This window comes from Sander vitreus, chromosome 3 (assembly GCF_031162955.1).
Source record: "Sander vitreus isolate 19-12246 chromosome 3, sanVit1, whole genome shotgun sequence".
In the NCBI taxonomy this organism is placed as follows: Eukaryota; Metazoa; Chordata; class Actinopteri; order Perciformes; family Percidae; genus Sander; species Sander vitreus.
In genome coordinates this window covers 32,245,889-32,273,427 of record NC_135857.1, presented here as the reverse complement: position 1 = coordinate 32,273,427, position 27,539 = coordinate 32,245,889, and the positions used below count along the sequence as shown (strand labels likewise).

The following is a 27,539-nucleotide window of genomic DNA, read 5'->3' as shown; positions in this document are numbered from 1 at the left end:
ACTGCTAGTGATCTCACAGAACAATTTATAATATACGTCAAAAAGAAAATGTGCGGCTGGCAGATATAATGATGAATACAACAATGCACACTTTAGGTAACATAGTGAACATGCACTTTCTAAGACATTTGTGCTACTTTTCATCCAAATAATAAAAACACCTTTTTCACCTTCTCTCTTCCTATTTCTCATCCCTGCTCTTTGTCACACTCTTGTTACACAAGATCTAAAATCATTCCCACTAGAAAATACTAAAATGTAACCCCCTCCTGTCACGTCAACCAGAGTACGTCCCATTTGTTAAAGAAACACTGCAAAACTTTAGAACTAGATCCCCTGTAATATCTGGAACCCAGACAGCAATCAAACGGTGACAACTTGTAATTAGATATCAGGATGGTGCACCAAATCACAAACACAGACATCTGGGGAAAGGCACACACGCCAGCATGAATCTCACACATCAATAGCTGGTTGGAATCTATGTTTATGTGCTTCTGGTTAGCCAACATTCTTCAGAAATGTGTTTTGAATCTTTTTTTTTTTATTGTGAAGTTGTTCGGAGCAGAGGTAGGCACGGGACTGCGGAGAGCTTTGTCACGCCACTCTACAAAAAATCTCAGTTATGGCTCATCATCAATCAATGTGCCAAAACACTTTAGAGGAGATGCCTAAAAAAGGCCGTGACCAAAAATAAATGTTGGAAGGTTTTGGAATGCACACTCATAGTGAAGCTGCTCTCACTTATACTCCACTTTAAGAGATTTAAAGAGAGGGTCCGTCCAGTGACGCACCATGACCCCGATAATGCTACGTTGTGAACAACAAATCCGTGTTGAAATCGCAAGTCACGTTTCCATCTAATCGTCAAGCGAATTTTAAGCAAACTTTTAAAATGTCGTAAAAAAGAAAAATGTGAATTAGAAGCGTTTCCATCAACTTGTCTAGAGTGAATAAACTAAACTACGCAAAGTGTAGTTTGGTCACAAGTTGACGTTACGCGTGGTTGTAGATCGCTAAATCCAAGAGTTTAGAAGCTAAGTTCTTTGGCTGAATGGAGAGAGAGGTAGCATTGTACAAGTTGGTTACCTGTGCAGAATACAGGGTTGTGGCAGAGACATTTGGTGTCAGCGAGACACCCGTTCACCGCTGTGTATACGCGGTGTGTTCAGGGCCATACGATTCAAGCTGTTGAACCAATTCATCAGCATACCCGACGTGGCTGAGGCACAGGCTATAGCGCACCGTGACGCACCTGGATGGGACCCATATCCTGATCCTTCCCCCCCATCCGATGGATACCAGGACTATAGTCATGTGAGTTACACGTTCGCGGTTGCTTCCATTTCCCATTTTGCGCATAAACTCTTTTTCGAAAAAGGCAAAAAGCACCTCAAGCGAGCACAAAAACTTTTTTGCGAATTTGAGGATGTTTTTCCCCCCCGAATTTTGCCCTTTCCATCAACATTTTCTAATGCGATATTTCAAAATGCGCGTAAACATAGGTCGATGGAAACCCCACTAGAAAAAATAAACAAAAGCATCATTGGCGTCAAAATAAAACAATCCACGGACCGGTCACCAGATCGATGCGCAGACGCGATCCCGTGTTCATAGTCTCAATCCTCGCTGCACAGATTTCATTTCAACTAGCAAAGCTACAAACTTGGTATTGATAAATGAATTCACGTGGCCACTGATCGATCGATGCTGTACTCACTCACGTTGACGATGACCATATAACATCAAAACACAAGTTTAACACTACAATTTGGAAAAACAGCACGCTTTTTATTGGGGAACTACTTCAATGACCACGTGTGTGTCCCAGGGACTCACTTTATTGAAAACGTATCAAAATCGCTGTCCTATCGTATGAAACAACGTTGACTTTGTAAAGCCTGCAAGTTGATTACAGAGATCCTTTTCATAAGTGCATTACATCAGAAAGTCCAGTCCAAAAGTCAAAAAGGTATTTCATTTAAGATAGAAAAGTGAGGAAAGCGTCAGCAAATTCTCATTTAAGAAGCTGCAACTACTAAGGATTTGTTGTTCATTTGCATAATATACAACAACATTTGTTGTGCTATCGTCTGTCTTGTAACAAGTTAGTTTTATCTTATCTCTTTTTTTAAGCTGTAAATTCCTGCTGGGAAAAACAAATCCACTGTCCTCCTCTCACTTTCCCCCGCTTCCTTCTTCCTCCTCCCCTTACATCGTGGCCATTCCCTCTTAAAGCTGTACTTACATTTCAGACATTTCATTGACTATACAACTTACAAAATATTAGGGATTAGGGCTGGGCAATATGACGATATATTATCGTCAAAGTGATATAAAAATGCCTATAGTATACAAGGGCGTAACTTTGGATCTCTACTTTTGTGCAAACCTGAAAGTTTGAGCATATCACAGACTTCATTTCCTGCATTCTGATGAATTTTTTTGCAACAATTTGTGCCTTTTCTGCAAAACGTTATGGTGCAAATGTCTTTATGTAAATGAAATTATTATTAAATTTTGGAGGTGGGGAGGGGTTTGCAGGGGCTGTAACCCCCCCCATCCCCCCTGGAAATTATGTTTCTATCGGATCTATGAACAATGCTTTACGTTCTTATCCTTACATGTTATTCATTATTATTCATTTTGCTCTAAAGTTCTTAAAATGAGAAACTCTGATACTTTTCATTTGTCAATTATTTAATTCACACAGGAGTAAAGCAAATAGGCCTCACCATTATTTACTGAATCACCAGAAAACGTGCTATATCGTGATATATATTATAATCAGGAACTGAAATGACCTATATCGGGATCGAAGATCGAGATGAACGGAGAGTGGGAATAATAGTTATTTGCAGTTCTTTTGAGTCACACCAGGGACAAAACTTCTCAGTACAGCATATAGAAATATCTCAGACAACTTTGAAGAAAATATCACAGTTCAAACTGAATGAGTATCAATCCAATTGACCTTTACACCTCCCCTTTGTCTGCGTCTCTCCTGCGCTGTGTGTTCAAAAACATTATGACAGGGTGCTGCTCGCTGCCCTGCCCCTCTCCCCACCGTCCCACTGTGGCCACCGGCACAAAGCGCCCATTGAGCCTCGTGGATAATAGCACCCTTCAGCCCCCTGTACTCTCCCTCAACCCTCTCCCTCTCTCTGTGTGACCCTCCCCCAGACCGCCCGATACCAACCCCCAACTCACACACACAATCATATATAGAGAGACACACACACACACACACACTGAGAAAAGGGAGGGATACATTTCGCATAAACAAACAGACAAAGTTAGGGGAGAAGGAGGGACACACACACACACACACACACATCCATCACTGTCACTGATTTAAACACAGATCTCTGCAACATGGTCAACTGCAACAAAGGTGAAACAACCTCCAGTTTGTGACCATCATAATACATAAACAATACATTTATTATTCCTTGCCGTGCTTCAAACAAACCATATGAATTAGGCACCATTCCTTCGCAGGTTTTGTTTGACGCAACATGTTCCATGATTGTAAAAGATGACAGAAAACAGAGGATTACTTGGCGATTAATTCAATTGATGACAACTAATCGATGAATGTTTGTAGCTCTAATGCCAATCAGCCACTGTTATATGTAACAAATGTAGAGAACGAGATTAAACATGTTATTTTGTATGTATTACTTATGTTAATGGAGATACCCCAGTCAGTCCATTTTCTCAGGCAGGGGATGACATCAAAATTTATCATCTAAGCCAGTGGAGCAAAGTGAGGGACACAGAGGGTTTCTGCACGTTGGGAAGCTTTGGATATAAAAAGCAAGTTTTAGGAACGTAAACTGTATCAGAAAACTAAAAATGGGGCTCTGTCCCAACAGGAGTGCTGCCACTGGGAGTGGTGACGAGGAGAGTGAAGTACATAGAGCAACAGGTAGAGACCTGCAGAGAGCCTGAAATGTTACACTCTATATAACACAACACGCTACAGATTGAACAGCTCTCATCCCCTTCCTCCGAGCCCAGGGGTCAGACCCTGATTAGACACTCTGTGTCTTGCTTAGGGACACTTCAGCCGGGCTTTATCAGAGCTTGAAGTAGGCCTGCATGCTGCTAAGAGAGGGCTGCCCATCAGGCTGCTCTGGGTCTGTGACAAAGAGGAAGAAGACGAAAAAAAAGAAACCTGTTTCTGTTCAGTTAGCTTTTTGTACTGTGGGAAACGTAGCACGCCTCTGGCTGCGTTATGTCAGTCAGGGACAGTACAGCGAGGTGTGGTGCTGCTGCGTGTTGTAAACTGCAATGGGCATGCACACACACAGCTCAGACAGAGACTGAACCATGCCGAGTGGACACAAGAAAGCAGCAATTCTGGTTCAAGATTTCTTGTCCGTCATACAACAACAAAAACCGTCTTAACATGTTTAAGCGAATCCCTGCAGCTGTCAGCATCAGGTACTGCATGTGACAACGGACGTATCAGGAGATCTCTCAGGAAGTTGTTGGTTCACATGCAACGGGAACTGACCTTTACTTCCCCTGAACAGACATATTGAAAGCTTGTTGATGGAAGTCTATTCAACTTCCCGAGCATGATTTTAACTGCTTTATTCGGAGATCACTCTGACCTCGACTGGCTTTAAAAAAAGCCACGTTTGGGTGCCCAGATAGCTCAGTTGGTGGAGCGGGCGCCCATATATAGAGGTTTACTCCTCGACGCAGAGGGCCCGGGTTCGACTCTGACCTGCTGCCCTTTGTTGAATGTCATTCCCCCCCTCGTTTCATGTCTTCAGCTGTCCTGTCAAATAATGGCCTAAAAATGCCCAAAAAATAATCTTCAAAAAAAAAAAAAAAATAAAATTGTGATCATGAGTTAAAACATGTCAGAGGATTTCCAGTTTTAATTCTGAAGGATATCTACAGGCTGAATTGCCCTGAATTAAACATGAGCTGACCCTAATTCCTGGAGAGAGGGACCAAACAGGATGAGTGCCAGTGCAGCCTGTTAAACCTGCCTGTGTTGGCTACACAGATCTGATGAGATGATAGGATTTCTGACCTGAGGACACGCATAACGAACTGAAGGCGGTGGGACCGAGCAAAGCTGGATGGGACTGTTAAGACGGTTTACATATTATCCTCTAGTATCTCTTGCATAACTGCTGTAGCCACAGTGGAGAACATCCTCTTCGCTGTTCCCGCCGCACGCATCGACCAGACCGGAGCCCACTGCTTAAGCTCACTGTTTGACTCCAACATGTCATGTTGATGGGTTTTAAAGCTGCTCAGCTCATCAAGCTTAACTATTAGAAAAACTTTGAACTGTAATACCAGGAAACCCTTAAAGGGATTGACTGTAAAAACTGTGAGTAAAGTGGACTCATGCCTGTTGGCTTGAGCCTGTTGGACTTTTTTTGTTATTGTGGACCAACGTATCCATACCGATGCTGCATTTGATTATCTATCCGTGTCGGAGTTCCAACGAGAGAGACTAGCAACACACACCACGTTTTTCTCCAACTCGGACACGCAAAACATACCAGAACGCTTGAAGTGTGGAAGTGACGTCATATCCGAGGGCCGACTCGGTTGGGTGAGAATAACAGAACGCAGCATCAGTCTCGCATTGCCAGACCTATCTCCACAGCGCTGTGGAGGAGGGTCTGGCTAGTCGACACAACATTCCGGGATGGGAAAAAACGTGGTCTGGTTTATTGGCATTTCTTTAAAACCAAATCACAATCGTCTTGGGTGTTGCCAAGCACTGAACGGAGCCACGCTGCCTCTGCAAAATAGCCTTGGGAAGGAACTTGTTTTGGTGGAACATGGGCACGTAGGGAGGCGAGCTCTGGAATTAAAATGGCTGTTGATTGTGTGATGAGAATTTGACTCAAAAAAAAGATTAAAAAAAAACAAAAACAACAGATAAATATAATTTGATTGTCTGTTGTAGCTCGAAGGATGTTTCCCGAATCGACCGGAGTTTAGAACGCCAACACAGAGAAAGTGGAAGGTAATGGACATCCGGCTGAAAACGAGAGACATCTGGCGGAACCGCCGGTGGCACCGGAACAATCCCGTAAATGAAACATCGTTGATATACACTAATCCATACCTTACACCTCTGTTGTGTTTGAACCAATAGCTGCAGTGTCTCATTGTGTAGAGATTTCCCTGTTGCTGTGATGAAAGTCTTCACATGCCTTTCACCGTGGCTTTGATAAAACTGGGAGACAGGGCGACTCCAACTTTGATGATGACCATCGCCAAAATAAAAAGCTACCAATTTTGTGTGGCAATAATTACCCGGTGTATTTCAGTAGTCTTAGTTTGTACCGTTATCAGGGCTCTAGGATGTATTATCCATGCAAAGGGGACATCATTTTCGGTCTTCAGCTATCATTGCCTATCAAATGTAAATCAACATCTTCATCCAAGTAGCATTATTTTGCAAATGCGTTGCCTTTAAAAAGGGGGAACACATGGTGTGTGATGATGAAGGTTTAGACAGCTTTGTTGTTTGTGTTCTGGAGAAACTGTGAGTGTGTCTGGAAGTGGTTAAGATGTCCAACATGTCTCCATCCATGGCAGATATACAACTGTCTCCTCGCTGCTTTACTGTGTGGAAAACACAGGCACCCTAACAGGGTCTATTGGGGTCAGCTGTTTGATCTCCCCACACACACACACACACACACTTTAAACTTTAATCTCTAACTGAGCCTCCAGGGTCAAAGGTCAGGGTTGAGATCATTCGTTTCAAAGAGGAACGCGGCAGATGTCAAATGCAAGCACTTACACACACACACACACACCAAACACAAGCATAAAAACACGACAAAAACATGCATGTGAGGCAACAGTGTGAACACACAGACTGAAAAACATACAGTGGCACTCCTAAGTTTATGAACCCATGCTAAAGTTGACTAAAAAGAGGAATAAAAAAAATAAAAAATCATCTTTTGGAAATTGATCTTAATGCCTTTATTAAAAATCATCACATCCCCTTCACCATACCTAGAGATTGGCATGGTTTTATTTCAGTTAGCCTAATAGCTGGTTTGATTTGCATTGAGAGATGATTTTATGGAACGTACCCCATGCCAATCTCTAGGTATGGTGAAGGGGATGTGATGATGTGGGGGTATGGTGAAGGGGATGTGATGATGGGGGGGTATGGTGAAGGGGATGTGATGATGTGGGGGTATGGTGAAGGGGATGTGATGATGGGGGGGTATGTTGAAGGGGATGTGATGATGTGGGGCTATTTTAATTTCAAAGGCCAAGGGAACTTTATCAGGATGCATAGTATCCTGGATCCATGAATTGGATTTTTAACATGGATTTATTTGCGATACATTATTCATTCACAAAGAACATTGGTTTCCTTAAAGGTTGGATTTTTCCTAATTTTTTTAAATGAAGGCATTAAGATCAATTTCCAAAAGATGATTTTTTTTTTTATTACTCTTTTTAGTCACCTTTAGCATGGTTTCATAAACTTATGAGTGCCACTGTATGTAGACTGAGGGCAGAAAAGGGTGTAAAGATGGACAGCATCCGTCTTACACACACACCACTCCTTGGACAGGAATGTGCTTAGGAGACACAAGAATCAACATTGAAACACACACACCCACACCTCCATATCTCTGTATAGCTCACTCAACTGTTTTTCAGCATGCATACACACCAATTATTCCCACACCCAGTTTCTCAATGCATGTGTAATTTTCTGACTAAATAGGCAATTTAATTGTATGTATGTATGAGAGAGAGAGAGAGAGAGAGAGAGAGAGAGAGAGAGAGAGAGAGAGAGAGAGAGAGAGAGAGAGAATATAAGGGTGTGTCTTGCTACACCTGGGAAGAATGAGTCAGGTTTATTGCTCAAGTGCCTCGCATTCTCTGCACGACGTCAGCAGTGAATGTTTTCTAGATCACACACTCTTTTTCTTGCCAACACTAATGAGCTCACTCTTAAAGCAACTCTACACTGATAGTCTTGTGTTTCTGTGGCAGCTCGTCATTTCTATCATCACCAACAGACACACACTTTAAACAGGAGCCGTCTTACTTGTGTCACCTTTGAACAAATAACTTATTTTGTTACTTTACCTTGCAATTCTTGTCTCCTTGTGCTTTTGTATAGTTTTCTATTCTTAATTTAGTTTTATGTACCACTTGCTCTTCTAATTAGTGTTTTACTATGTCTATTTATCTGTATTTCTGTCTTTGTGTTGCTGCAAAACCCAAATTTCAATAATGGTTTTTCTTATCTTAGCAAATATTTGAGAGAAAAAAACTAAGACATTTTAAACTGTTAAACAGATTTGTGACAAAACTTGTTTCATCTATTTAGGTTTAAACTTTTTCTATAGTATTTTTTATACCAATATACCAATAACCGATAATTTGCACCTTTTGAATTAATTAGGCAGCAGCAGCAGCAGCAGCAGCAGCAGCGGTAGTCCTCCATACTGTGTTTCTGCTGTAAATCTTCACTTCTGAGTAAGGCATCAATAACTGTAGTAATAATATTGAGAACAGGAAACACAAAAGAGGAAGAACCAAAGTGACTTGGGGAGGTTAGGAAATGACTCAGGAACAATAGCTGTTAACATGCCCTTAAGCAAGGCACTGAAATCATGGTTGCTCCACTGGCACGGAAGAACCGCCAACTTTGTCAGATTGGGCTTGGCACGACACGGTGTCAGAGGATGAAAAGGCAAATGTAAAAATGGCAGCAGATGGCAAGTTGTTGGCATCAAAAAGCAGATTTGTACTGCTAGTTAAAGGAGTCATATGGGGACCTGCTGGCAGGAGGTAGAACCTCAAGGAACTTGGACAGAACCGTACTAGACTGGACGAACCAGACTACGCAGGGCCAAACCATGCTGGCCTGGCCCTGTGAATAAAGCTCAACGACTAGTCTGGCCTGGCCTGACACAAGGCCTCCTATTCTTAGAGGCAGGGCAATTAAAAAAGGGCTGTGGCATGCAACACAGCAGCCCTGCTAACTATTGTCACACACTCTTTTGCTTCAAATGCTCCAGAAGACAGGTTGGTCTTTGTATCTTAACATACAGAAGCACACAGTCTCAGTTTAAATACACTTTCCCATAAAAACACATGCACAGACAGTCTCTGCATGTCCACACAGGATAGCAAGCCATGAGATTGACCCATATGGCCAACCTAAAAGACACTTAAATGTATTTTTACACAAACATATTTTGCTGCTGTCAATTAACAAAAACTAAGTCTAACGCTCTCATTTCTCCATTTTAAAGTCCCAACTGTACTCTATTAAGTGGAGCAAACCACAAGACAAACACCATCTTCAAACACTGAGATTCCTCCAACTCCATTTCAGAAATAAACATCATGACAACTCCTTTTTACAACCACACTGAGCTAGAACATAGACCTGGACCCGCAATTAAAATACACACAAAAGAAAGAAAGAGAAACATAGCTGCACTCTAGATTCCATGCAGCCCCATTCACACAACAGTGGTGTAACTGGATATGCAGCCTGCTACTGTAGAGCTGCTGCACCGCGCTCGAGTCACACAGTGCAGGAATACGACACCATCCCTCAGGGTCCACGGCTGTACCAGGGAGGGCTTACGGTGCATCGGTGCATGTGTGTGACAACCGAGGGACTGAGAAAGAAGAAACTGCTATCAGCTAAACAAGTGAACAGCTGTTTGCATGTTTTTTGAGAAAGTGTAGATGTCCAAACAGTCAAGACACACGCACACTTGGCAGCATCTCAAACTGTGAAATGACAAAGATGAACTTTTATGCAGTGTCACAGCCAAGTGTACTGGATCTACAGAGACAAGATGTTCATGTCCAAAATACTAGTGGTCATTAGAGTACTGCTCGTCATGAACAGAGACAGCGAAGAGGAGAAAGAAAAGATCAGGAAGAGGAGAAGAAAGACGAAGCAGAGCTCCGCTGCAGAGGAGGTTGTTATGGTGTCATTATCCTTTCAAGTCTGGACAAGGGCACACACACACACACACACACACACACACACACACACACACACAGTAATTGCTGTGTACTTCTTGGCTGGCCTAATGCCTGTCAGATATGCCATTATGTAAGTCAACAGCTTAACGCAGAACTGTTTTTCAACAAGCTTCATAGACTGCGTCCAGTCAGACACACGGCTCTCTGGAGGAGCCTTGATATAGCAGCTAACAGAAACGAAGGAAAGGGAGGATTAAGGACAGGAGAGCAGGAGGGGAGAGGAAATGTAGAGGGGGGTGGAGGGGGGGGGAGAAAGAGAGAGAGAGAGAGAGAGAGAGAGAGAGCGAGAAAGCCAGGATATGATCAAGAGAAGGAGGAGGAGAGAAGAGTGATGACTGTGGGAAACAGGAAGAACAGACGCTAAATATCATCAAGTAAAAAGTATGAATGTTACATTTGATTTGGTCCCAACAACAGTCTTCCTAAATCTTTCAGTGTTGTAAAAACAATGAGGGGAAATAAAGTGGGGAGTGCAAAAGTGCTCTAAAGCCCACTTTGAATAACACCATTACTTAAAAGTGTCTAAGTACTAAATCACTTCAACGAGTAACTTCGCCTGCACTGGACTGGAGGAGGGTAAATGAGAGCTCACAGATGCCTGAACGTGGGATAAGTTAAAAAGAAGCCGCAATTTGGTAAGATGAAAGATAGAAGCTGAGGAGGAGGGAGGGATGTTTAGAACCAAGCACAACATGAAATGATGACAAAATAAAATCAAATGTGTTGTTTTGCAGTTCCCTCCACTCCAGGAAACACTGAGGATGGAACCAACTGCCTTCAGATTATTAAATGAAGACTCTCTGAGCCGAAGATCACTGCTGCCAGAGGAGACAGGAGAGGAAGAGTCTCTATTGAGACCAGTGTGGGCTCTGTGTGTGTGTGTGGGAGGATTCTGGGTAACCAGAGCAGGCTTTCACATTTCTGTACCCCCCCCCACACACACACACACACTCTTAATCTCTTACATGCCGACAATGTGTGTAAGATGATCTCCTTGACACAATAAGAGAGACACACACAAGCTTCCTTCACTTCCACACATTTCTTGCACATCTCATCATTGAACAGGAAAGATGAACTCCCGTTATTTGCCGTGGCAAGTTTAAAAACTTCTCTGAACTAATCAGCAGCTGCCTGGTGGCTTTTAGTGATTCGCTACCGTTTAATGAGAGGAGAATAAAACGGTGGAGGGAGGAGAAGAGGAAATAAGGGAGGGAGGAGTGGGAGGTGTCAAGCGATGTGGTTATTTGTTCATTTACGACTCTTCCTGTCTTTGTTGGTCAAAGAGTCCGGCCAGGGGTCGGATTGCACTGCCACTGCGCGTGCGTGTGTACGTGAGTGTGTGTACGTATGTGTGTGTGTGTGTGTGTGCGTTTCCTATTTTAGGATCAGGAAGGATGTCTTACAAAAGAGCGGGAGAGTATTTTTATACACTGTTTATGGGATACGAATACATTCTTAATGTTAACATAATAATAAAAAAATGTTTTAGTAATTTTCATGTTTTTACTTGAAGTACTACTTTTCAAAATGTAAAATATACATTTTGTAGCTGTGTTTTATGAATAATGGAAACCTTTGAGAAGACTATTTTTCAGTCTAATTCATCACATTTAACTGCGTGCTAACATTTAGAATAACAGCCCGATATTGTCACATAGGATGCTCTAACTTTTATATTACGAAACGTGACGCTTTTTGTTTGTACTCCGGCTGGTTGACAGAAAACACCACCACTCCTGTCTCGAAGTTGTCGAACCTGCACATTTCAACATTATATATGAGGCCATATCGTCCTGCTGTGTGCCAGTAAAAGCTGCTGGGGACGTTGAGGTGTGTTGCTCCAGTGTTGCATAACTGTATGTTGACACTGCCCACTACAAAAGCACCCATGTCCTTAATTCACTGCATTTCCATTTTAGGCTTTCGGCCGACACATTTACCCACGACTGAGCACACAGACAAGTTTGGTGTCGCAATGCAGTTTGAAATTCTTCTGAGATTGCTTTATCCTTGACTTATATGCTAAGGTTTTGGAGGGAATCTGTCCTCGGCAAGTCTCTTCAGAAATTAGTTTCTGGATTTGTGATATTGAGCTCATTTCTTTAATGATTTGTCTGTTGGGTGAACTGCTCGCTACACCAATCCTCCTACTCTACTCCCAGACAGGACCTTGGGCACGGGAAATCACCCGGAGCTTAAAAATATTAATCCTCCAAAGTATGTGTGATCACTCTGGCTCTTAAAAGGCCTCATTTAAGAAACCACTCTTCCTTAAAAAGGTAAATCGGTGTAACTTGCTGTGAAGCACTCAGCTGGAGGAGTTGGCGAGGGCAAATACCACCCAGAGTGTTCAACGATGGCATCAATGTTTAATGTGAAAATTCCGTGTCTTCAAGCAAATATGACAACCTAAAGCCTGAAACATTTTAACAATGGTGTCTACCATACGGACCGTTTCGCTGTTCAGCGATCCGAGACTTCTAATCATGTTTGGTTTGTTTCGGATGGATGAGTTTGTGTTGCCCTGTTTAATGCTTTGGTAACAGCTCTGTGTAGGAGGAGCCTGATGGGTTTTTGTGGGGTCAAGCGATTTAATGACTCTTCTTGGCAATGAATTAAGGGAAGACAGGTAACGGGTGGGGGGGGAGAAGACACTCCGAGGTGTGTTATAAGTCTTTGATCTTGTAGCCAGAACAGGGTCCTCTCCTCTCCTCATTGAGGGGTGGGAGGGAGGAGTAGAATAACACAAGCGAAGACGAGGGAGGAAAAGAGCTAGCAAACACTGGATGTTAAAGCTATAGTGCATAGTTTCTGTCGCCCCCGTGAGGAATTCTAAGAATGACAACACTGTCAGCAATCCACATGATACAAGCCTTCCGTGATCGCGCACCCCCCCCCCCCCCCTCCTCCACACAGTTGCTAGTAGCAAGTAGTAAGGAGGACACAGAGGATAAAAAAAAAAAAAAAAACATGATGGACTCTTCAGAGGAGGTAACTAACTTCGCTCGAGTTTCTGCGCGCGAATGTCACCAGACGGCAATTTCTAAACTGTACTGAAAAATACAGAGAGCATTTTGTGGAGCCGATAGTCTTAATGAGCTTTGTATCAACTCATTTGGCAATGGCTTGAAAGTTACACATTAAAGCTTTTAAGAACACCAAATATAAAAAGGTTTTCAGAAGTAAATACACACCAAAGTACAATTGTTTCGAGTATACAGAGAAGCAAAACAGATGTATTTGTATGCAAATGTCATGGATTATTACTTTCCAGATGTGAATGATTTTCCCCCCATCTGGATCATTTATTTACTGTTGCCAAGTTGCCACAGACAAATCGCTCTGTTTTGTTTTAACTCTCTGGCACTCGCTGTGTTGTCTTGTGTGGAAGACTCCGCCCACTCGAGTTGGCAATACAAACCACAAATATTTCTCCTCAAATGGGTGGGGGGGGAGACGACAAACGAACAGCAGGGACAAACGAATGTCATCCCTGCTAAACGTGGCAGAGATGTCAGGAATGCCAGCTATGCTCTTCCTCCCTCCGACTCCCTTTCTAGTACATCTTCACTCTCTCCTCCTCGGTCTCCTTCCACCCTCATCCTCAGCTCCTTCTCTCAAACTTTCCACATATGATTGATGTTAGCGCTTGTGTAGTCCAGAAACTTCAGGAAATGTGTCCTGCACAAAATCTTTGTTCAGCAAGTTTCTGGAAACACGGCATGCCTCAGACACTTTACTAAAAGGACAAGAATGCGGGTCCTTTGAGTAGATTACATCAACAAATCCGTCCACTGGAAGCCCAGAATGGAAAGAATTTGTGATGTCTGGTAAAAAGTCATTATTGCACATTTCTATCGGTGCTTTTACAGTGTTGACTATGCAGGAAACGGCTTAACACCGGTTTCAAATGTTCAAGAATCTTTAAAAAAAGGCCCTAAAGGCCTATTCTTAAATTAGCTTCTTACTATAAGTGACGAGGTCCCACATGAATAGTTTGGAGTGAAAAGTTGATTGAGCATAATCGAGGGGGCTGTTAGCTTAAGTTTTCAGGCCGCTGTCAATCAAATCTGATCAAACCATACCCACACAGTCCTGCAGAATAGCAAATGCAGAAAAGCAAAATAAGTGTTTGTGTGTCACACTCTTACTAAATAACTAAAAGATGCTTTGGCTGAACCTTAACTTTGGTTGTTGTTTATTAATGGAGGAATAATTAATGTAAAAAAAAAAAATAAAAAATAAAAAGTTTGTAGGGGCTTTAAAGTGTATTTAAACTGCAATATCCTGTATCAATAGTGAGGATCCTCAGCTATCCTATCAAATATGTGGGTGTGCACTCAACTGGTACTACCTCATTTTATTTATTAACAATTCTAAGATGGGTAGGTCTGTCACAATAACCAATTTAAAAAAAAAAAATCATTGTGATAAGCGATAATAGTCGTTCTGAGACCATTTTTCATCTAATATAATGATAATGGCATAATAATGCAGGCACACCTTTTCAAAGATCAATACACTTTTACTTCTAAAGAATATTTAACACTGGAACTGGAAGACATTTTAAATATCCACAATAAATGAACAAAACAACCAAAAACAATAAATAAAATGGACTCACAGTCCAGAAAATGCATTGTAATGAAAACCAACACAATTAGAAACAATAAAACAAACAGAAATGGTTCCGGCCGCGATGATTTCCATTTATAAATGATCAAGCTCATCATGCGATTAATTGATTTATTGCATATTGCGACAGGCCTAAAGATGGGTGTCTTTCCTTAACAGATATGAAGGAATTAAACAAGCCGTTCAGTTTTGTTTTAGACTTCTTTCCAACCATAAACCTTCCTTCTGTCTTCAGAGTTGCATGTGATGCCACGCACAGCGTGAGACAAAGTTACTGCAGCAGAAAGTAAAAAGATGGAGAAGTTCAAGCTCAAAGAAGCTGAGAGAGGAGAGAGACGACATGAAGAGGGAGTCAGCATTACTCGGCATTGGCGTTTTCCCCTCCGTTTGTGTGCGTCCGTTTCTCTCACAATCACACCATCAATTCTTTCTCTCCTCCGCCAATCAGCAGCCAACTAATCCACAGAGGCACAGCACAGGAAGCAGCGGGGGCGGGAGGATGTCCATGCTAATTCCCCAGGAATGCGGTGAATGAATCCAACTGTACAAGATGTAAAACATTTACCCCCGAGGAAACTTGTGAAATTAGCCATCTGAAGATTTATAGCGTCCAATGACGCATCGCGCGGACAATGGACTCAACGAGGAAAGTGCCCAGGGAGTTTGTAAAGGCCTGCTGCGCTGTGATGATTTAAAAAAAGACTGAGATGACTCATGTAGAAAGCTGAGTGAGGTCAGTGGGAAGGAAGGTGCTTCTAACTGCAGAAGGTTTATAGAGGTGAGGGGGGACTGGTTCAACTGTCATTATCTGGTTCAGCACTGAGAGACAATTATACTTTCAGGATTTTCACACCTGCAATTTGTTTCCTCAGTAGAAAGGCTGACTTTATTACATTTGTTGGGTACATTAGATGCATGGTGGCTGGTGAAGAAAGGTAACAGACATCCCAACACAAGCTTAGAGCTCCAAATCGCTTCATTTTATTTTAGCACGTACTGCAGCAGCCCTTACAAAGTACATAGTGTTGCATACACAATAAATACTACATGCTACTAATTCATAGCATTGCGCCTTGAACTGCGACCCTCTTGCTCATGTATGTGGCACAAAGGATTGTGGGTCAGAATGGCCAGAAAGGCATGCTGGCTTACATACTGTGAAATCCTGGTATTTTTGGCATACTAGCTACATTTGACGTACAAAATCTTTTTCTGGCATACCAAATAGTATGGTAATATGGCAGGGAGAATTCACCAGCAGCAAGTTAGGACATGTTCTTATTATTGATTCATCCGTTACTTTTTTAGTAACCGATTAAATCGTTCGGTCTATAAAATGTCAAAAAGATATATGTTTATAGTGCTGGCTGAAGGCACTCACCTGCCCAAATGTACCAATGTGTGAATAACGCTTCATTACTCACACTGTAGTTGAATCAGAATGTGAATGAATAATAAAATAACATATTCTGCACTTTCAGGATGCATTATTCACTTTATTCCAAACTTTATCTCATCAACGAGGAATGTTGCAAGTAAAATAATCAAACTTATTAACGCCTAAAACGTTATGACAGACCTAAATAAATACATGAGACTCCTTACTCCTGGAAGCCACACCTCAGGCACACAAAGATGCGGAATATTTGTGCGTTGAAAATAACTAGCACAGGTGTTGCAATGACACCATTTTACAATAGAGGGCCTAGACGCTGCCCACTGAATGAGTCAACCAGGCCGTCATTCCACAACCGACATGTACGTTTGGAATGGTTCCACTGCTCTTGAGAAAATACTAACTCACAGTACAGTACAATGCATGCCTTGAACTTACGCAGACGTATCACCACTTCAGCGGCTTTTACTGACCTACATTTGATACTTGAGGAATGTGATAGCTTCTCCAAATGTAACACGCAGTCAACAAAGTATGTTTCCTATCCTTGCTCTGTGGCCGCATACACTTTGCCATCCAGACTGGATTCTATTCAGCCCAGGCTAAAGCCTGGAGAGCAAACCAGGGTCATGGAGAACACCTGGAAACTGCCATACAATTCCACACAATGGAGCAGGACATGATCAGAAAAACAGATAAGGAGAAAATGGTTATACAACTGGTTCATGTCTGAGTTCAGTGAATCTAACATCACATCACCTTATGTAGAATCACAGGACTTGGCAAGAAATGATTGCTATTACAGATTAATGCAATTCGTTCTGGATAAGTGTCATGAACAGCAGAATCTCTATGCTGTGGCAACTTTGAGATCATTACAAACGTGTCGCTGCTGCAGAGGTCTTGCACTTTGACTTCGCACTATTCAAGCCTCCACTTGGCCGCAAATCAAGTTAAATTATCACAAGTCAGTCAAGTCAACAGAGAGAACTGTGACTGTTCAACGCAAATGGTTCCTTTGACCTAGACAGAATTTGCTTTTGACTTGTTGTGACGTAAATGTGGACGATTTAGTTTTCCCGGCTGCTCTGCAGGAGTTGGTCTGGGCAGCCAGAACCACCGGTAGCCAGAACAGTGTTCCCCTTCTTTCCTCAGCCTGATCTCCCATTACAAAACCAAAGCTCTCCAATCACTGAATAAGCTGAGGTCATTATTATTACTACTACACACCCACTTGTGTGTGTGTGGAGTTTGGCAGGCCCGATAGCAGTTGGCAGGGCAAAGCGTCAGCTGTTTGCGTCGGCCTTTTATTAAAACCGCTGGCTGAATCTTTCCAGAGCTCGGCGACAGCTCTGCGGTTCTGTTGTTGATCGGTTCAGGCAGGAGGAAACAGAATCACTCCACCAAACCTGGATTTGTTGAAAAGCGTTTTTGTTGTCTGAATGCCAAAAGGGCTCCGATGCCAGCTCTGCTGTGGGCATTTTCAGCATTTATGGTTTTTCCAGCGTGAGACAAAACACGTAAACATGTTTCTTTAAGTACAGAATATGGAAATTAACCAGACTGATACCACAACAACAACAAACAAAAAAACAGAACAAAACAAAGAGAAAAATATATCGGAAAAAGTAAGAAGGAGTTTGCGCTTCAGCAGTGGGATTCTCAGTGGAGTACCGAAAACCAATGAGTACGTACTCCAGTTTGACTCATATCACACCTTCAGATCGTTTTAAGTGTGCAGATTCAATTTGGTGATATACACATGGGCAGAGTCAATACACAGCTGGGAGTTGGACCCAATTATTTAGGAAACCAGATCACTTTTCTTATCTTGTCCCATACAGGGACCAATCACACTTTTTAAATACTTGTGCACCCGTGTATCACTAAATGCTAAAGGCTCTGTGCCGAAACGCACAAGCATATTTTTTATTGTGATGTGAGCTACATAAAACAAGTGAAATGTGAGTGTTTGTCCTCGACTCAAAAGGAAAATGCAATGCATGAACTGGCAGCTGGCGAAACTGGTAAACATGACACAAAACCGAGCGCTGGGAAACCTCTAAGTATGGAAATTACTGTTTATGTACTGCCTTTTTTTTTTACAAATAACATCTCATTGTGCACAATGATGATACTTAATGTTTTATGTGTTTGAGAGTTGAGAAACACTTGGCTAAGCACATCCAAGGATAGAAGAGGCACCTGCCATCAGTCAGTACATTTATACATGCACACCAATATTCCACTATTATTCAGAATATGACAATATTCCCAATTTGTTACAGGGCACGTTTTGGGGTTTTAGAGGCATTCATTGGACATGTATACAGCGCATTCGGAATATGTGTCTCAATCGGGGGGGGGTTTTCACCGCAGGCTTGCGGTCAGCTCTGTGCGTTGCTCTGGTTGCTGTACACAAACCAACCAGCCAACCGTTTGCAAGGCTGCAGACCAGATAAGAAGGAGAAACACAGCTACTTTTAATCATTATCAAAGACTTGGATATCAACAGGTTTTTGGATATGCGCACACATCGCTACGCCGACCTTTTCAAGAAGCTGGTTGAAGGAATGAAAGAGGGACGCTGTGTTCGCACTGTCCAACAAGTCCTCCACCGCTGGTGAACTTTGAAATAATCGTTTCTGGCACGGCTACATGTAAACGGGGATATTAGTGGAATATATACTTTCATTAGCCATGTAAACAGCTTGGTCAGAACATCAGCTTTTTCAGAATAAGGGCGAAAACAGGAATATTGTGTGCATCTAAACGTAGTCAGTGTGTGTAGTGTAGGAGACAGATCGCAGACTGCAGTGCGACTAAGGTCCAAACCTGGTAACAGCCATGAGTTCTGACCCCGCTAATCCACGTCGAGTAAGTCTGGATAAGAGCATCAGAAAAATACCAACACATTAAATGATCATAAAAATGAATTAAGAGGGAACACCAGGTTGGAAAATTGTAACATTTTGCCCAACCCTTTACTGTGTTATTAAGGCAAAAATGTTATTTTGATGCTTATCATGAGGAGAATTACCTTTTTTGTACCATTTTCTTTGTATTATTGCCAATATGCATTTATCATACAACTTATTATTTCATTATCATTTCATAAAGTGCGTTATGAAACGACCAATGATGGGTAACATTTGTCTTTACGAGAAAGGTTTCTTCACACCACATAGCTCACAGTCTACACTGATCGAGGGGACTGCTCACAGATTAAAAAAAACTCTGAAAGAGGAAGTTATTGGTCAGAAGAGAGAAGTAATTGCTGTCAATGCACAAGTGTTGGAGAACTGAAAATTGTTTTATATTCATCTTTCAGGGCAATGAAACCTTTTCTTGGAATGATATTACCTAACGAACGTGTGAGACATTTACACAGTGCTGTAACTGACGGGCACATGGAGGCCCCTCTCAGGCTCTAGCGTGTGAATGTGTCTGCCTTTGTGTGAGTAAATGCCACTATAGATAGAATGAGTGACTCGCTAAACAGCAACTAAGACCGAGTTACTCTTTGCTGGGTTATTTTAATCATTAAGGGGGGGGGGGGGGGGGAAAAAAAGAAGAAAAAAAACAACCTTACTCTACACACCAGAGACATGAGCCAAAAACGTGTTCAGCTGGCAGCATCACTTCATCTATCGCTCTGTCAGCGACTATCACACACACACATATTCAAGTTATATAACCACTGCAGTCAGAGCTCTATACTGACATGTTGGACAAACTGGGAGCAAAGGGAGGAGAAGAAGAAAGAGGAAGGAGAAAAGAAAGGAGAAACACACAAACACTGCATGGTGTGTCAGTGAGTGTGAACAAATAAAAACAGGTCTGCTTGTTTTAGGAGTGTAATCTGTGTGTGGTATGAGAAGCATGGCATTTCAACAGCTACAAATCCTCATTATTGGCATTCCCTCTAAAACAGAAGTTTGTACTGCTACTGTTGTTGCTGCTGATCTCATACAAAACCTTTGACGGTGAATAACCAAAATGTATGCACACACCATAGATAGATAGAGAGATAGATAGATAGAGAGATAACAAAGAGACAAAAAAGAATTCTTATACCAACAAAAGCAAATATTAAATAAGTGAATCATGTGGCGCTCCAGAGACAAATGAGATGGAGTGAAAACAGAGGGGTGTGTGTGTGTGTGTGTGTGTGTGAGTGAGAGAGAGAAAATGTGGCCAAACGGGAGTTTCAGGCCGGCCCAGTTGCCCGGCAGCAGACAGCATTGTCACGGTAACAGGCTCTTCCTGCCCCTCCTCCTCCTCCTCCTCTCCACCCGCCGCGCAAGCTTTTACCTTATAAGGCAACGCATTTAACTGCCTATCACGGCGACAATGGTGATGTAAGAGGGCAGCAAGGTGCACCCCCCCCCTCCCCCTCCCGTTGACACACACACTTTTGTGTGTGTCAACAGGACATACAGAAACACACACACACACACTTTCAGATCATGTGCGTGTGCGCTTCCTATGAAGCAGCAGAAACCTGATAAGAGAAATAGACGAGCAGAGACACAGGAAGTGACCGGGCAGGTTATGTGAAGTGAAGAGGTTAAATCAAAGAAAGAGAGCTGCTGCGCGGCAACAACACCTCCCAACTTCCTGCAATGTACAGGGAGACTCAGGTCAAACACTGTGTCAAGAAGTTTGCGTGTCAGAGGGAGCGTATGCATGCCCTTCGGGTGGCCTTGGCTCCTATTTGGTGAATTTTAATACCCTGTGTGCGACTTTCTGCCGTATTCAGGAAATGAAATATCTTTTTGTGCTGCATGGGGCAGACTTGATGAAGAAACAAAAGCTGGATGCGGATCTGGAAACTGATTATAAAAGCGATATTAAGTTTGTGTCTGGTTAAATCACTGTGACCATCGCAAAAGATTATGAGGCTCATGGAATCCCAACTGGGTTATTTAAGTAGACAGGATGCACATTGTTCTATTAACGCAAGCCATGTGTTCAAAACGTTAAGAAATACAGTCTCCAAATGCAAGATCTTTTGCTACTGCAAAAGCATTTTTTAACAACGAGGCCAGGGGACTACACAGATGGAAAAAAAAGAAGCCTTTTAGCTCATTTTTAACCCATGTAAAATCATGCGTTTTATTAAATTTGCACTGTCCCGTCCTTAAATAAACTGAATTGCAGAAATTAGGAAATGGGAACTTCTTGGGGGGTCTTTGGACATGCAAAACATACCACCTAGTAAAAATCGGACCTCAAAAACTTCATATGGAGATAAAGTCTTAAGTCTGGAGATCATGCAAACTGTTTCCAGATTTTTCAAGGACTTCCTGTTGCTGCAAGTCATTAGGAGAGGAGAAAAGAGACCTCGTAAAAGAGCTGAGAGGGCCTGGACCCGGTACAAGGAGAGGCTCATTGTTTGTTCCTCTGAGTTTCCGCTTGTTGATGACCCGTACCCCACACACACACACACGTCTAGCCAAAACCACCCCCCTCGGTCCAGCTCTGTCACACATTCCAGAGTTCGCTGTGCCCTTCATGGCTTCATGACTCACTGGCCCACGCCTGTCTGACACATACACACCATCAAGCGCATGCCAAGGCAAATGGGCATGCAAATGGGCATTAATCAGCCGCTGTGTTGGGCTGCGCTAATCGTTTAGTCTATGAAATGTCAAATGGTGACAAATGCCCATCAGTTTCGCAGAGCCCAAGATCACATCTCCAGAATGCTTGTTATGTCCAACCAATCAGCCTGAAAACTGTGATGAGATTAGATTCAAACAATCTCTCCGTAAATAATAGGAGTAGGATTTCTTTCTTTATCCTTTTTGTGCACACACAGACGTACAACTTGCAAGACCAAAAAAAGGTTTCATGGTGATGGTCTGTATCCTCGATGTTCCACTTCAGGGATTGCTCCGGTGCCGCCGGAAATTCCGCCAGATGACACTCATTTCGGCCGGATGTTACTTTCCACTTTCTTTGTGTTGGAACTTTAAACTCCGGTGGATTTCTGAGGACTATGGTTAACTGCTCCTCAGATCTCTGCAGGGTAAATCCAGACAGCTAGCTAGACTATCTGTCCAATCTGTGTTTTCTGTTGCACAACTAAAACAACCTTTGAACGTACACATGTTCTACCAAAAACAAGTTCCTTCCTGAGACTATTTTGCAGCGGCTCCGGGCCTCCGTCTGGGTCTTAGCGCCGCCCAAGACAATTGTGATTGGTTTAAATAAATGCCAATAAACCAGAGCACCTTTATCTCCCACCCCAGAATGCTGTGTGACTAGCCAGAGTGCTGTGGAGGAAGGGGTCTGGCAAGGCGAGACTACATGGTGGTGATCGTGAATCCACACGCTGGGCCTAAACACACATTTATACATCAATCAACACACTAACCTAAAACCTTAAGTTGGTTTAATGCAGTGATCCTCGTGTCCTAGATAGACGCACGCACACCCCTCCGGGTGCAGGGCTCAGTCATGGCTGGTCGAGTCGGTGGGGGGGGGGGGGAGATCACTGCTCCAGATCAGTGCAATCCCTTTAAAATGACTTTAATATCACAGCGACCCAACCCCCCTCTTCTGCTGTATGTGGAGCAGTCCAGGATGAGTAGACAGTGAATCAGTGACAGTCTGATCCTCTCAACCACTTTCTGTCCATTTGTATTCAAACCATCGAGTTAAAAAAGCCCAGCTGCACAGACTATAAAAAACGTTTAACATTTAACATAATTTATTCTGCCCCCTCTTTGTCGATTAGTCGACGATGCAGTCGTTTTGGTCTTAGTCGACTAAGACTTCTGAAGTCTTTTTTTTAATGCTTTTTCATGCTGAATGACTTATTCCCAAGAAACGTATGAGCACGTCTCTGGTAAACACAAGATTTAATGTGGTGCTTTTGCACGATTCTTTGTGGAGACACTCAGTTTTGACAGATCTGTCGATTAAATCAACTAATCTATTAGTTGACAAAATCATGAGTTAGTTGAGTAAGAATTTCTTTAGTCGAGGACAGCCCTAAACATAATCTATAACCATGGGCTATGTGGATACAATCTTTTATCACAGTATATATATATATATATATATATATATATATATTTTATACAGTATGTATTCTGTAAAATCAATTGAAAAACCTTTACATCTAAAATGACAAGATGGGACCTAACAGTAGGCGATATTAAGACTCAAATATTGCAATATGAAGAAAAAAAAAGGAAATCTGATAGCAAAATAGTGATTTGTTGCATTACCTGCCCCAAATGAGAGCTTTGACGGCCATAAGTAAGAATGGTTATGTATGCAAGAGGTGTTTCAACACAAGAGGAGGCAGATATTAACACGGGGAACTTTTGAACATTCACACCTCGGATGTCTCAAAGCCCGACCATTTCCTCCACAACTACTGACATTTCTCTTCCAAGAACAGAGAGACTTCTGTGGTGAAATCAACCCATGTAGCTTTCCACAAAGTTCAGCTGAGTATTTCACAGATCTACATCTCTCTCTCTCTACACACACATATCATCAATTCTATACAGAGTTTTTAGTCATGCAGGATACCACAGCAGCCATATTAGGTCCACAACCCTGCTTCAGGATTGTTGCTAAGCAACCTGAGACTACAGCATCTTATTTTTAGAAGGGTTAAAATGCATCTCAGCACCTGGTGTCCAGGGTATGAACCAGTCCAACTTTTGAGTCTCTCTCTCTCTCTCTCTCTCTCTCACACACTCACACACACACACACAGCTGGAAACCAGGCAGCACCACTGTTGGTGTCGGTGTGTGCATGAAGGCAAAAATAACCCATCAATCCTCAGGAAGGTGTTAACACAGAAACTTCTCTCGTACTGCGGCGATGAAACTCGGCAGGAAACGCTGCAGCGCCATTCTCACGCTGCAGCGACGAGCCGTCATGTCTCCACAGCAGTGGTGTCAAAACCAGAGCGCTGCGTTCAAACACACATGCCAAAAACACATCTATGTAGCTCTGAAGCGACTGCAGGGTAACCAGGGTCTGCATTATCTCCACACACACACTCCCTACTGAGCTGTGAGTCAGAAGAGGGCCAACAGAGGAGTCTTTGTTAACCGGGGGAACGGTAGCTAAATAATCTCCTGCAGGCTAGCTTTGATTGGATCAGACAGGATAGTAGATTCGTGGCCAATGGCAGCGAGGGCTTCCCTGACCCACATTAAGACCAGCAGCAGAGACCTGGAGGACTTTCTGCTACACAAATGTCAACTCAGACTTTTAAATACAAAGCCAGCTCAAAGACTTTAAGAGTAAAAGAGGATCTACAAAACGTTAGAGCACAAAACTGTGTTAAATGGGGGCTTAACAACACATCTATCTGGATCGATATATTGATTCAATGATCGACTATACAATATCATTGATGCAAAGTGAAAATATTGATACATATCTTTAAGATGCGCCTTCATTTTAAAATCCCCACTTTGTATTTATTCTTTTTGTGTCTGGAAGAGCTTAGTAATAAAATGTCAAATCATATTTTAGTTGCTTTGTGGGTTGCTTTTAATGGGCACAATAAATCGTCTTGTATCGATCACAGGGCCCTGAATTAAATCAAAATATTTGTGAAAATAGTCAATATATTGTTTGTATACCGATATAATCTTGTACAATGATAAAACTTGTCATTTACATCCCTAGAATGAAGATTGTTGCTGTTCTGTACATCAGCCTTTTACCATAGCCTCTTTTTCAGCACACCAAGTGCATTATTCACAACAGTTTTAATGTGACAGCTTAGACACATTATTCCTTGTTCTGTACGTTTATTCAATATACAGTAGGGCTGATGTGCAGGCATTCCGTACTTTCTTGGCCAGCCATCTGGTCCATTAAGGCGGGTGGTTGACACACACAAACACACAGTGATTTGTCCGTCTCTCTGGCCTGACTCAGAAGGCTTGCCTGACTGTTTGCGTGTGATGGTGACCTTATATTTGCAACAGGGTAGGGGTAGAAAACCGCAGAGACCACAGAGCCTTCCTTCCTCTTTCTTCCACAACTACGACTCCCAGGGGGTTTAACGCAGTGCTGCAGTCGCTCTTCAACATCCTCTTTTCTTCTCCTCTGAGGAGAGTTTTATTCTTCACTGCTGAACCCATTCATCAAAATAAACAGAAATTAAAGCTGCAAGCAGTGGTGAACGGGCCCTTGCCTTCTTGCAGTCGGGGGTACTGGCAGACGCAACATCACATGTCGACCACACATTCTAAGGAAAAACTTTTGCCAAAATACAACAGTTCATGTTTTAACAGCCACCTACAAGAAGTTGTTCCTCCATAACTTGCGCATTGTTTTAGCTATCAAAATTCTTTTGATAACTTTTAGTCACGAGGGTCCACTGAGTCTATATGCCAGTTTTCGTGCCGATCTGACTCGCGTCCCAGGAGTAGTTAGAGTAGGTTTCCCATATATCAATATTTTGCTGATTAATTTAAAAAAATTAAAACAGCGCCATCTAATGGCCGATTGATGCCAAGTTTGGCACAGATGCTAAACCCGCCATGACGAACAACCCTGTCAAGTTTCCGGGCAATCGGAATAATTGTTGCCAAGATAACGCAACTTCTTGTTTAGACAGGAAGTTGCTGTAACTTGCGCATTTTTTCAACTATCAAAATTCTGATGAGGGTCAACAGATACTACCTGCAAAGATTCAAGAAGATTGAAATCATGGCCTAGGACGAGTTCGAAAGAATGTAAAACGTGAACGTAAAAAATGCATAATTAAAAATGGCCGCCTTCCAGTTGGGCGGAGCTAATGAAGGTAAATGGGAAATGTCCGCAATGATTAGAGCAATATGGATATTAAATATGGTGAAGATCGGAGCAACTATGTCCAAGTTAAGGCCTTCCAGGCATTAGGGAGCGCTATGGAGCCCACTGACAGGTTTGGGCCAAGAAAGCCACAAATTTGTTTGTGTGCAATATGTGCAATTTTTTTTTTTTTATCCTATAACAATTCTTTGGATAACTCTGTCAGGTCCATCTGGAGATGCTACCTGCCAAGTTTCGTGCAGATCGGTCGCACGGTCTAGGAGGAGTTCAGCAAAGTAGGTTTTTGATAAATCGCGATTTTTCATGCATAAAAGTCTAGGCAGAAATGGGCGTGGGCTATATCAGGAGATTCAGCTGGATCCAGGGAACACGAAGATATATGGTTTTTGAATGTGCGATGTACGGCTTGGGAGTTATAGGGCCAAACACGTTTTTTCTGCAATAGCGCTAGTGGTGCATATGAGTTATTATTTTGAATTGTTGCAATTTTCACCAGTTGTGACGTGTGCAAATTTGTGAGTTTTCGTGCATTCTAACCCCCTCAAAAATGCGACGAAGGACTCGGAAAAATAATCTTATGAAAAACAATAGGTTCCTTCGCACTTTCAGTGCAAGGCAGCGTTGGGGCCTTGCACTTTCGTGCTCGGGCCCTAATAACTAATAATTTGTCCATGGTCCAGATTCTTCTATCAGTACAGTCTCCACACAAAACAATTTTGCCATACAAAAAAAAAAAGAAAAAAACACTATATTCACCAAGCTATCACCAGGAAAGACTGAAGTCAAAACAAAATGAAAAAGACGAGGAAAGAGGAAAATAATCAACCTGCTTTCCATTTTAATTTCAAACCCTGAGGCTGACGGCAGCAGCGGGATCTGATGGTCTGTCTTTTCAGTTGCATAAACTGGCAGTGAACCTGCAGTAAGTGCTTATCATCCATCTGTCCCAAGCTCTCTGCATGAGAGTCTAATGTATTCTTACACTTGCAGGCTACATAACCCCCCCCCCAGAAAAACAACATGTTTGTCTGCCCGAGTCTTGATTTCTCTCGTCGTTCTTTGCAGAAGAATCAAGCGTCACCCGACAAAGAGAGACAACATATTCAGATTTGCTAATACACCATTTAAAAGTCCCGTATTATGTTTTTAGGTATCAACTAGAACATGTTTGCATGCTTTAATGTTCAAAACACAGATTATTCAAAACAACAAACATTATCTTTCTCATACTGTCTGAATAAACGTGTTTTCACCCTCTGTTTGAAACAATCCCTTTCGGTTTGCGTTTTCTGGTCTTCCGCATGTGCACTCTCGGGATCTGTGAGCCATCATTGCAGCCGGGGGAATGCCTGTAACGGCACTGTTTACCGCTATATAGTATAGTTGGGACATCACAACTGTACAGAAGTTCTGAAAGCCCGTTTGAAGGCAGTTTCTGAATATGTATGCATTTCTCTGTGGATTGAGCATTTTGATGTTGTCGCAGTATTTATATAGCACCTTAATCTGCTTTATAATGAAAATAAAAGGGTTCATCTTTGTGTTGTAAAACTCTAAAAACTAGACACTATCATCCATCCAAAACGTCTCTCTGTAAAAGCTCTAGGCTTGTAGTCTCTGAGGGACCTCCTCTGAACTATGAAAGACAACAAAAACAGATTG

The 27,539-nt window shown here is 42.3% G+C and overlaps 1 protein-coding gene across 2 annotated transcripts in view; it reads right to left on the bottom strand.

The window, feature by feature from the left end:
• Window positions 1–27,539, bottom strand: part of actn4 (actinin, alpha 4) — a 72,661-nt gene that overhangs the window by 30,794 nt on the left and 14,328 nt on the right. The window lies entirely within an intron of this gene.